Genomic DNA, 12,281 nt, shown 5'->3' with positions numbered 1-12,281 from the left:
TGACGAATTTAAAAAATAAAGACATTTCTTGCTGATTAGTAGTAGCTGTGGGATATGCCTTCATATTTCTTGCAGCCCATTTTCAATTTCCTTTGTCATTAAGAGGACTTTAGTTAAAAAAAAAAATCAAGAAGCTGTATGAAACTGCTTTGAATCACTATAAAATTGGGGTTGGGTGGTGGTGAAATGACTTTTTGTATTGAACCACCTAGCCCTGATCCTAACATGTGATCTGTGCCCAGAAGTACCATTTTCCTTGCCCTACTCCTCCTCTCTTCCATTTATGACAAGAATAGGTGATGCTTCAATTTTTAAGTTTAAAAAAATTCCTCTTCCAATATTGGGCAACTACAGACCTTTCCAACCAAAATCCTTACTCACAGGAATATATATATTCCTGTGAGTATATATATATAAAAAATATATATAATAGAAATATATATAATATTTCTATATGAAATACATAGTGGAGGATATTCTTTTAGAAAATATTAAATATATACAGGTATAATTTTAGTTTTTACTTTTTAAAAAAAATATTCCTTTAGCCGATGAAGGGGCAAGCCCCAGGAATCAGGACGAGTCCTAATGCCATGACCCAGTCACACCACAGTGCTTACCCGTGTCCCGCTGGCCTGTTCCTTGTTGACCTGCACTGCTGCAGCCGCAGCCACACCATGACTGTGTTTGTCGTGCTCCTGTCCTTGTTGGTGGCGGGTGTTTGGGGGAAGGAGTGTAGTTCCCAGTCTGTTATTTTCATAAATGGAAATTGGCCTATACCAGGAGAGTGAATCCCGGACGTGGTGCATTGTCCATGGGCTTCTCTGTGAAGGAAAACCTTTCTTGGCCAGGACTTTCTGTGGGTGACCTATTTCATCGTCCTTGGGCTACCGTCATGGTGATGGTGAAGGGAGTGGACAAACTGGCTCTACCACCAGGCAGTGTCATTTCATACCTTTTGGAGAATACAGTTCCTTTTGGTCTTGACAGTGTTGCAAATTCCATTTGCTCTTTATTTCCTGAGGAAATTCCTGTTTTGCAGTTGGTTCTTAGTGAGGAAAGAGTGTATTTGGTAGGGAAGGCAAACTCAGTGTTTGAAGACCTTTCAGTCACCTTAGGACAGCTCCATAATCACTTGTTTCAGGAATATTCCATTCTCAGTTCACTTCCCCTGAATTCTCTGAGTAGGAACAATGGAGTTGACCTGCTCTTTCTTTCTGAACTCCAAGTGCTACATGATATTTCAAGCTTGGTGTCTTATCATAAGCATCTAGCCAAGGGTCATTCTCCTGATTTATGTTCACTGGAACTGGCAGGTTTGGATGAAACTGGGAAGCATTATGGGGAAGACTCTGAACAATTCAGAGTTGCTTCTAAAATCCTCGTTGACATTCTTCAGAAGTTTGCAGGTGACATGTACAATCTTTACGGTGGGAATGCAGTGGTAGAGTTAGTCACTGTTAAGTCATTTGACACCTCCCTCGTGAGGAAGACAAGGACTATCTTTGAGGCAAAACAAATGAAGAACCCAGCAAGTCCCTGTAACCTTGCATATAATTTTGAATATTCAGTGATTTTCAACATTATGCTTTGAATAATGATTGCCTTGACCGTGGCTGTGGTTATCACCTCTTACAATATTTGGAACATGGATTCTGGATATGACAGCATCATTTAGAGGATTACAAACCAGAATATTCGAATAGATTGAATATTCATTGTGCCAGAATTAGAAAAGGAGTTTGGAAATTGGCTGTTTTTTAAAATATATCTTACATTGTGATTTAAAGTAGATAGTATACTTTAAATTTATTAAAAACTCACATTTTTTCTCTATTTGGTGTGCGCCTGTGGTTTTTTTATAGGGTGAATTATAGTATTGATGTGAATCAAACTGTATGGTGTAGATTCCATAATACACTGAAATATGATATAGCCATTTACTAACACGATTTAATTCCCTTTAATGAGTTTAGAAATAGGCACTGAAAGAAATTAAAACATTTAGAATAGCTTGTGCTATTTATTATGGGAAAAAATGCACTGAATTTATTAGAGAAACTTATGAATGTTTAACTTCTTTACACAGCATAGGTGAAAATCATGTTTGGGCTGTTGTATGCTATGAACAATTTGTAAATGTCTTCATTTGATGTAAGTATCTCTGAAACAAGAGAAAACGTTTTTAACATTGATTAGCCCTAAAATATGGATGTGATTATGCAATCACTTAGTTTTGAAACTCTTTCTGAATGACAGAGGATGGCTGCTTTTTAACCTTCTTCTTCAAGTTTGGTGACCCATACGGTCTAGTATGGATACTAAAAATATTACTTTTATCTAAGAAGAAACTAGCCTTGTGGAGTATAAATGCTTTTAATTATACACACAAAAATCATTGAAGCATGAATATAAAATATTTTTAGTTCAGTAACCTGTCCCCTTGTGTAAGTTACTATGGTTTGTGGTCCAACTTCATCCTATAGAATATTAAGTGGAAGTGGATGAGTTCTACTTTTTATGTTGGCGTGTACTCATGTCTATAAAGACTGACACGTTAATAATAATTCTGAAAAAAAATTTCTTTAAAGCTGTTGTACTTAGCCAATGTTTAATGTCCTATTTACATAATGGAGTCTGAAACTCAGAGGAACTCCTTGGGTACCCAAAATTATAATGTATATCTAATAGAGTGATATATATATATATATATATATATATATATACACACACACACACATTAGTTCTATATATTCAGGTCGCAAAACACAATTACATTTAAAAGAATTTTAGACAGAAGCAACTTTGAATATATTAAAGCTGCAGTGCAGAAACACATTAAAGTTTTAAGGATAAACATTTTTTCCACTGGAGGGTGCAATTTGTCAGTATATCAGAATATTCACAGTTCCTTTAATGAATATACTTTATAAATAATATCAGAGAACTGATTATTTCTAAGACACTAACATAGAATGCTAAGCAGATTTCATGAAACTTTAAATAAATGAAATTTCACCAATAGGAATCTGGGCTTTATTCCATAATACACTTATGTGGAATATACTTATAATTAGGATCAAGTAAGCTAAACATAATTTTATTCTTTTATTACCTTTTTTGGATAACATACATGACTTGGCTACTAATACTGCAAAAATGTATACTAATAATTCATGCTGAAGATACAGTTCTACTTATTAAGTTTTATAGTTGTTTTCTTTAGCAGTCTATGCATTTATTTAAAATTCTTTATGAAATACAGATTTATTTTATTAGACTTTATACTCAGTAATAATGAGTAGTCTAAGATTAAATGTAAATTAAATAAACAAAATTAACATATACATTTAACTGAAACTTTTTTGTTATATACATCATATAGTATGAAGGCTATTAGACAATGTGTACTTTAAATATAATACTAATGAACCATGAATTATAATAAAATCTAGAATTTATTAAGCACTGGCTAGGTATTAGGCACAGTTCTATATTTATTAACTTTGCATTTGTAATTTACTTACTCATCACAACAACCTCAACAAATAGATATCATTTTCTCCATTTCACAGATGAATTCAATGTGCCAAGTGACTTGTCCAAGTCCATACAATTAATATCTGAACTCCACTGAGATGGCCTGGCCCCAGAGCCCAGACTTAATCACTCTTCAACAACTGTGTTAACCTTGTTGATGCCAACCACTGCTACTCAAATACCAACGTGTTGATTTTTATTTTAGACACTTGAAGTCAGGAACTTTCCATTATGAGTTAATGTTTCAAAGTTATCCATCAAATATGTGTTTATGTTTTCTATTTGGCCTAAATTAATAGAACTTCTTTAATTATGACTTAGATAAATGAAACTGTGGCAGAGCATCTTAATTGCTTACCCCAGCAGCTCTTTCCATCCCTCTCAGTAACAAAACACCAATATTTTGCTGGCACATTGCCACAGTATAAGACTACATTTTCCAACCTCCCTCTCAGATATGAATGACTACATAAATGAATGAATTAACGTTTGGCTCCTTGTTACTTAGGCAATGAAATGTTAAGTGTAAGTGTTGTGTGGAACTTCCAGGGAGTCTTCTCAAAAACTAAGGTCTGTGATCTTGCTGCACTTACTCTTAGTTACTGTTTTCCACTACCTGCAGTGTGGGCATGAAGAGCAGCTAGAGCTTAACAGCTATTTTGGATCTTGGGGCAGGATAACAGAATGACAGCCAGACAAGGAAGGAACTACTGTCTCCTTTAAGCCCATATTTTGAGTCTTTCTAGCATACACAACTGTATCTAATACAACTAACAAGTTTGATAGGTTTTAAGAGTTCATTTTGTCTATCTTTTGGGCCTCAGTCCACCCCAGATCACAGCCTTTCTTCCTTTCCTCTTTTCTTTTCTTTTCTTTTTGTCTTTCTATGGTAATCTCACTCCATCACCCAGACTGGAGTGCAGTGGTGCGATCACTGCTTACTGCAATTCTGCCTCCCAGGTTCAAGTGATTTTCGTGCCTCAGCCTCCCAAGGAGCTGGGACCAGAGGAGCGCACCATTATGCCCAAGTAATTTTTGTATCTTTTGTGGAGATGTGGAGATGGGGTTTTACCATGTTGCCCAGGCTGGTTTTGAACTCCTGAACTGAAACAATCCACCTGCCTCAGCCTCTCAAAGTGCAGGGATTACAGGCATGAGCCACTGTGCCCAATAGATATGATTCTACCATGAGGTCATCAAATATCCTTACAGGCTACATGAACTTTGAACATGTTATTAAACTACTAATATATTTTATGCTTTCTTTAAATCATAATTTTTTAAAGATAATTTCTACCTGAAGTCCAAAATTATTGACTTAAATTATTCTACAAGTAGTAGTAACTTGTGTAGTAGTAATTTGTGATTGACTTTTAAATTGTCAATTATTAAAATACTTTAGTTTTTGCAGATTATATTTCCCCTTTTGTAACCAGGAAGGTACTTGTTTTAGACTGTGTGTTTGTGCCCTGTCCCCTGCCATCCATCTGTTGAAATCCTAACCCCCAATGGGATGATATTAGTAGGAGGTCGGGCCTGTGGGCAGTAATTAGGTTTAAATGAGGTCATGAGGGAGAGCCCTCATGATGGGATTAGCATCCATAGAAGAAGAGAGAGGTAATATTCTCTCTCTCCCTGTGTGTGCTCGCACCAAGGAAGGCCACGGGAGGTTGTTTTCAGGAAGAGGACTGTTTCCATGATGCTGTTAAAGATAAACCCGAGACCAGGAAGATAAAGAGGTTTAATTGGACTTACAGTTCAACGTGACTGGGGAGGCCTCAATCATGGTGGGAGGCAAAAGGCACTTCTTACATGGTGACGGTGAGAGAAAATGAGGAGACACAAGAGCAGAAACCCCTGATAAAACCATTGGATCTCGTGAGACTTACTCACTACCATGAGAACAGTATGGGGGGAAACTGCCCCCATGATTCAAATTATCTCCCACCAGGTTCCTCCCACAACATATGGGAATTATAGGAGTACAATTCAAGATGAGCTTTGGATGGGGACACAGAGCCAAACCATATCATTCCATCCTTGACCCCTGCGAATCTCTTGTCCTCATATTTCAAAACCAGTCATGCCTTCCCAACAGTCCTCCAAAGTCTTATCTCATTTCAGCATTAAGCCAAAAGTCCACAGTTCAAAATGTCATCTGAGACAAGGCAAGTCTCTTCTGCCTATGAGCCTGTAAATCAAAAGCAAGCTAGTTACTTTCTAGATACAATGGGGGTACAGGTATTGGGTAAATACAGCCATTCCAAATGAGAGAAATTGGGCAACACAAAGGGGTTACAGGGCCCATGCAAGTTCGAAATCCAGCAGGGCAGTCAAATTCTAAACCTCCAAAATGATCTCCTTTGACTCCATGTCTTATATCCAGGTCATGCTGACGCAAGAGGTAGGTTCCCATAGTCTTGGGCAGCTCTGCCCCTGTGGTTTTGCAGGGTATAGCCCCACTCCTGGCTGCTTTCACAGGCTGGCATTGAGTGTCTGTGGCTTTTCCAGGTGCATGGTACAAGCTGTCGGTGGATCTACCATTCTGGCGTCTGGAGGACAGTGGCCCACTTCTCACAGCTCCACTAGGTGGTGCTCCAGTAGTGACTCTGTGTTGGGGCTCCAACCCCACATTTCCCTTCTGCACTGCCCTAGCAGGGGTTCTCCATGAGGGCCCCGCTCCTGCAGGAAACTTTTGCCTGGGCATCCAGGCGTTTCTTTACATCTTCTGAAATCTAGATGGAGGTTCCCAGACTTCAATTCTTGACTTCTGTGCACCCACAGGCTCAACACCGCGTGGAAGCTGCCAAGGTTTGGGGCTTACACCCTCTGAAACCATGGGCTGAGCTGTACCTTGGCTCCTTTTGGCAATGACTGGGACACAAGGCACCAAGTCCCTAGGCTGCATACAGCACGGGGACCTGGGGCTGGGCCCACAAAACCATTCTTTCCTCCTAGGCTTCTGGGTCTGTGATAGGAGGTCCTGCCATGAAGAGCTATCACATTCCCTGGAGACATTTTCCCCATTGTTTTGGGGATTAACATTTGGCTCCTTGTTACTTATGCAAATTTCTGCAGCCAGCTTGAATTTCTCCTAAAAAAAAAAAAAAATGTTTTTTTCCACAATGAGATACCATCTCACACCAATTAGAATGGTGATCATTAAAAAGTCAGGAAACAACAGATGCTGGAGAGGATGTAGAGAAATAGGAACACTTTTATACTGTTGGTGGGATTGTAAACTAGTTCAACCATTGTGGAAGACAGTGTGGTGATTCCTCAAGGATCTAGAACTAGAAATACTATTTGACCCAGCCATCCCATTACTGGGTATATACCCAAAGGATTATAAATCATGCTGCTATAAAGACACATGCACACGTATGTTTATTGTAGCACTATTCACAATAGCAAAGACTTGGAACCAACCTAAATGCCCATCAATGATAGACTGGATTAAGGAAATGTGCCACATATACACTATGGAATACTAGGCAGCCATAAAAAAGGATGAGTTCATGTCCTTTATAGGGACATGGATGAAGCTGGAAACCATCATTCTGAGCAAACTATTGCAAGGACAGAAAACCAAACGCTGCATGTTCTCACTCATAGGTGGGAATTGAACAATGAGAACACTTGGACACAGGGCAGGGAACATAACACACTGGAGCCTGTCATGGGGTGCGGGGAGAGGGGAGGGATAGCATTAGGAGTTATACCTAATGCAAAAGATGAGTTAATGGGTGCAGCACACCAACATGGCACATGTATACGTATGTAACAAACCTACACGTTGTGCACATGTACTCTAGAACTTAAAGTATACTTTTAAAAAAATGGGTTTTTCTTTTCTGCTGTATCGCCAGGCTGCAAATTTTCTGAGCTTTTATGCTCTTTTTCTCTTTTGAAATGAAATGCTTTAACAGCACCCAAGTCACCTTTTGAATGCTTTGCTGCTTAGAAATTTCTTCCACCAGATACCTTAAATCATCTCTTTCAAGTTGAAAGTTCCACAAATCTCTAGGGAAGGGGCAAAATGCCACCAGTCTCTTTGTTAAAACATAACAAGAGTCAGCTTTACTCCCGTTCCCCAACAAGTTCCTCATCTCCATCTGAGACCACCTCAGCCTGGACCTTATTGTCCAATATCGCTATCAGCATTTTGGGTAAAGCCATTCAACAAGTCTCTAGGAAGTTCCAAACTTTCCCACATTTTCCCGTCTTTTTCTGAGCCCTCCAAACTGTTGCAGCCTCTGCCTGATACCCAGTTCCAAAGTGGCTTCCATGTTTTTGGATATCTGTTCAGCAATGCCCACTCTACTGGTACCAATGTACTGTATTAGTCCGTTTTCAGGCTGCTGATAAAGACATACCTCAGACTGGGAAGGAAAAGAGGTTTAATTGGATTTACAGCTCCACATGACTGGGGAGGTCTCAGAATCATGGCGGGAGGTGAAAGGCACTTTTTACATGGTGTCAGCGAGAGAAAATGAGGAGATGCAAAAGTGGAAACCCCTGATCAAACCATCAGATCTTGTGAGACTGACTTACTACCATGAGAACAGTATGAGGGAAATTGCCCCCTTGATTCAAATTGTCTCCCACTGCATTCTTCCCACAACATGTGGGAATTATGGGAGTACAATCCAAGACAAGATTTGGGTGGAGACACAGAGGTAAACTATATCAAGGACCCTCTCCAAGAACCTGACCATGCTGACACCCTGTTCTTGGACTTCCAGCCTCCAGAAATAAATGAGAAATAAATATGTGTTATATGTGCCACCAAGTCTATGATATTCTGTCATGGCAGCTCAAACTGACAGAGACAAGCATTATGGTGTACTCTTCTTGAGTTCAAATAAATTTGAAAGTATTTTATGAGATTAGTAACATGATGTGGTAGTAAAATTGAGTAAGTATGACAGTCATTTTCTGTAAAGGAACTTGGAAACTTCCTAGCTTCCTGGCATTTCCTCTTTGCTCAGACACAAGCCTAGAGTCTTCTGATTTGTCTTTTCCCTCCCCTAAATCTTAATTAATTATTTATTAATATAATTTCAACTTTTAGATTCGGGGGTACATTTGCAGATTTGTTCCATGGGCATATTGCGTGACATTGAGGTTTGGGGTATGAGTGATCCCGTCACCCAGATAGTGAGCATAGTACCCAATGGATGGTTTTTCAGCCCTTGTTCCCCTCCTTTTCTCCCTTCTCTAGTAGTTCTCAGTGTCTATTGTTCCCCTCCCATGTCTATGTGCATTCAATGTTTAGCATTCACTTTTAAGTGAGAACATGGGGTATTTGGTTTTCTGTTTCTGCGTTAATTTGATTAGGATAACGTTCTGCCTGCTGACTTGTCTTTAAACTTGCCATCTGCTTCTCATTTTAAAGAAAAAGAATAATGAGGCTTGTTTTAAGGTCTTTTCCTCACGATTTAAGCAAGATTTGGGGGAAAAAAAAGACCTACAGCTTCACCCTAGATTAGAAGATGACCAAAAGTCTATGGGAGATATGGAAATCATACAGGTTTTAAGATTCTGTCATATGTAATAATAACAGTAGCAACATAATATGGTTTTAATAATGCTATCTTCTATAGTATTTATAATATGTTCGGCAATATGCTAATTGCATTATATGTATTAAGTCATTTTATCCTCACAACACTCTGAAATAAGTACTAATGTTTTACAGCTGAGAGAACTCAGTCACATTGATACTAACTTGCTTGAAGTCACTCAGCTGCAGTGGAAATATCAAGACTTCAACTCATGCTTTTTGACCTTACAATATTACTGTAACGTCTTAATCCATTCAGATAATTGTTAGAATTATTGCATTGAATTGGCTCAATGAAAAATACAATTAGATAAATATAAAAGGCTATACTAAATATTTTTTGGTCTGTACTATCAGATCCTCTTTCTTGGATCAATGTGTAAATTTATGTAAATCACTGTTAGAATATGTATTGCATTAATAATATAAGATTTTTAATTTTTTAACCACCTTAGATAAGTTCCACAAAAATTTATAGTAGTTACCTCAAATTCTTCATGTTTTTTCTATTTTATGGGATTTCACCATATGTAGGTCTTAACATAGATATGACAACTCAAGTTTAGATTCAGTCTTGGGAAATAATCACTATGTGGCAAATTGACTATCTGATAAGTTATTGATTATATCTAGTTCTCTTCACTTCTGGTTGCTCTTGCAGGTGAATAAAATTATCCACTTCCATGTCTACCAGCAGTATGTGAAAGGAAATAATAGGTAGAACTAGAAAGATCCTTGAAAATGAATCAATTACTCCTTATATTTTTTCAGAGAAAAAGAAGTCCCAGACTGATAAAATAGTCTTGACCAACATACTTTACCCAAACAAAGAGTAGAGGTAAATATAGAGCATGCACTCTAGTATCAGGAGTTCTAGGCTAAATCTTGGCTTTGCAAATGATTAATCAAAAATCTTAGACATGTTATTTAGTCTCTTGGAGGATCAAGTTTTTAACTGGCAAAATTAAGAGATATTAAAGATGATAATATCTCATGAAATTGTCATTGATGATCAAATGATCAAATATAAGGCACAGTGTTTTGCAAACTATTAAGTGTTATGCAAATGTTTAGCTGTAATTAATAGACTTTGCTTCCCAATTTGGAGAGAAATGCTATAAAATGTGTATACCATCAACAATTTGGAATTGGTTCTTGTAAGAAGACAAGAGCAGAATAAATTATAGCTTCTTTATTACATGTTTTATAAAGAGTTACAGGCATTATCTTAAATACTAAATAATTAGACTACAATTCCTGCTTCATTTTAAAGTCATATGTTTATGATCTCATAAAATTATTTTTAGGGTTGTCCAGTGCAAGTAGAACAGGACTACCCCCTCATCATCTTATTTTTGATGTTTTTCATAAATTACATGTAATATTTGAAAGGAATGTCTACCATTTGCCCACTTCCAGACTCCTCTTATAAGGTATTCCACATGCCTGTTGCCAGGTGAGTAGACGTGAGACTGGATTCTGGTAGAGCTGGAATCAAAGAAGGATGTATGCTAAAGTCAGATAAAGTACAATAGGGGAACACTCCCCCATGATATAGCATTTGATACCCTGGTAAGGACCCTAGGAAACAGTGCAAACATGCTGATAGAATGAAATTTGTAGTATGAAAAAAGTGATGAGCCACAATAAGCAATGTAGAAAATTCCAGAAATGACATCCCAGAGGCTGAAATAAGGGATTAAAAGACTAGGCAAAATGGGCATGCTAACTGGATATACCATGTATATGGAAAGACCACCAGATACCTAGTTTCCATGGAAGGTCTAGAACCATCACTGTTTACAATCAGGAACATTTTGGTGAGAGGAATACCAATATCAGAGTCTTAGCAGTAGCTCTCTTCTGTAGACGAGGGTTGATGATAGGAGATGCTATTTGTAGTAGGCTGAATAGTGCCTACCCCACCACAACCAAAGATGTCTCCATCCTAATTCTCGGAACCTGTGGATGTGTAACCTTCATAATTTAAGGGACTTGGCAGATTTAATTAAATTAAGGATTCTGAGATGAGGAGATTATCCTGGACTACATAGGTGGGCCCAATGTAATTATAGGGGGTCCTTATAAGAGAAAGGTAGGAGGGTGAGAGTTAGAGAATGCGATGTGACAATGGAAGTAGGGGTTGGAATGATGCAGCCATGAACTAAGGAATGCAGGCAGCCTGCAGAAGCCGGAAAATGCAAGTAAATGGATTATTCTCTTGAGGCTCCAAAGGGAATGCAGTTCAGATTACACTTTGATTTTAGCCTAGTGAGACTTATTTTGGATTTTGACACCCAAATCTGCGAGAGAATAGATTTTATATTGTTTTAGGATACTATGTGTGGTAATTTGTTACAGTAGTAATGGGAAACCAAAACACTTAAAGAACTGGGCTAACTGGTGGAAATGGCACTCTAAGACAACAGAGATAAAATGGTAATGCTTAACAGTAAGGAGTCAGGTCGATGCAGTTACAGTTAAGAAGAGCAAGGTTTGAGTGGTAGTCAGCAGATGTGAGACAAAGAGGGTTATAAGAGATGATGACCAGAACATGGTGTCCTTAGGGGCAAGATAGATGGGCAGCCAACACAGATACTACTCAGTCTACACAATGAAAAGAAATCAAGAATAGATGTACAGAAGGCTGAGGCCAGTTGCTTCAGTTAAAAAAATCATGATTCCTCTTCTAAATTTTGGTTTTCAAACCCCAAATTCATTGACTGAAGGAGAGGCCAGGTCTCTAACAAAAAGGGCTCTTTGTTACCATATACACTTTCTAAGAAATCTAATACTATCACAGTAGGTCTTTCCTATATTTAGGTAACTACATTCTGGGGAAAGATAAATATACAAACATTTTAAGGACTGCTTAAACTCAGAATCTGAGTTGATACTGTTACTCAAGAGAACCAAAAATCTCCTCACAGCCCCTCTATTAGAGTGAAGACATATGAGGGTCAAGTAATAGGATCCTGGCTCATATACTGCTCACAGAGTGCACTGGTTCCAAAGATATACTTCAGATTTATTTTCCTAGTCTTTGAAGGGATCGTTTAAATGGATATCCTTGATAGTTGACACAACTCCCACTTTGGTTCTTTGGCCTGGGAAGAAAGAGTAATCATAGCAAGGAAGTTTAAGTGGAAGTTGTTGAAACTGCATCCCCATGTGG

General features: G+C 38.1%; 1 pseudogene across 1 annotated transcript; it reads left to right on the top strand.

Annotated features, from left to right (window-relative positions):
* Positions 1–677: 677 nt before the first annotated feature.
* Positions 678–1,711, top strand: LOC112627445 (annotated as a pseudogene). Its single transcript, XR_003120179.1, has one exon. The product of XR_003120179.1 is annotated as a renin receptor pseudogene (transcript).
* The last annotated feature ends 10,570 nt before the right edge of the window (positions 1,712–12,281 follow it).

The sequence above is a fragment of the Theropithecus gelada genome, chromosome 1 (genome assembly GCF_003255815.1).
Source record: "Theropithecus gelada isolate Dixy chromosome 1, Tgel_1.0, whole genome shotgun sequence".
Taxonomy (NCBI): Eukaryota; Metazoa; Chordata; class Mammalia; order Primates; family Cercopithecidae; genus Theropithecus; species Theropithecus gelada.
This window is presented reverse-complemented; position numbering and strand designations above follow the sequence as displayed.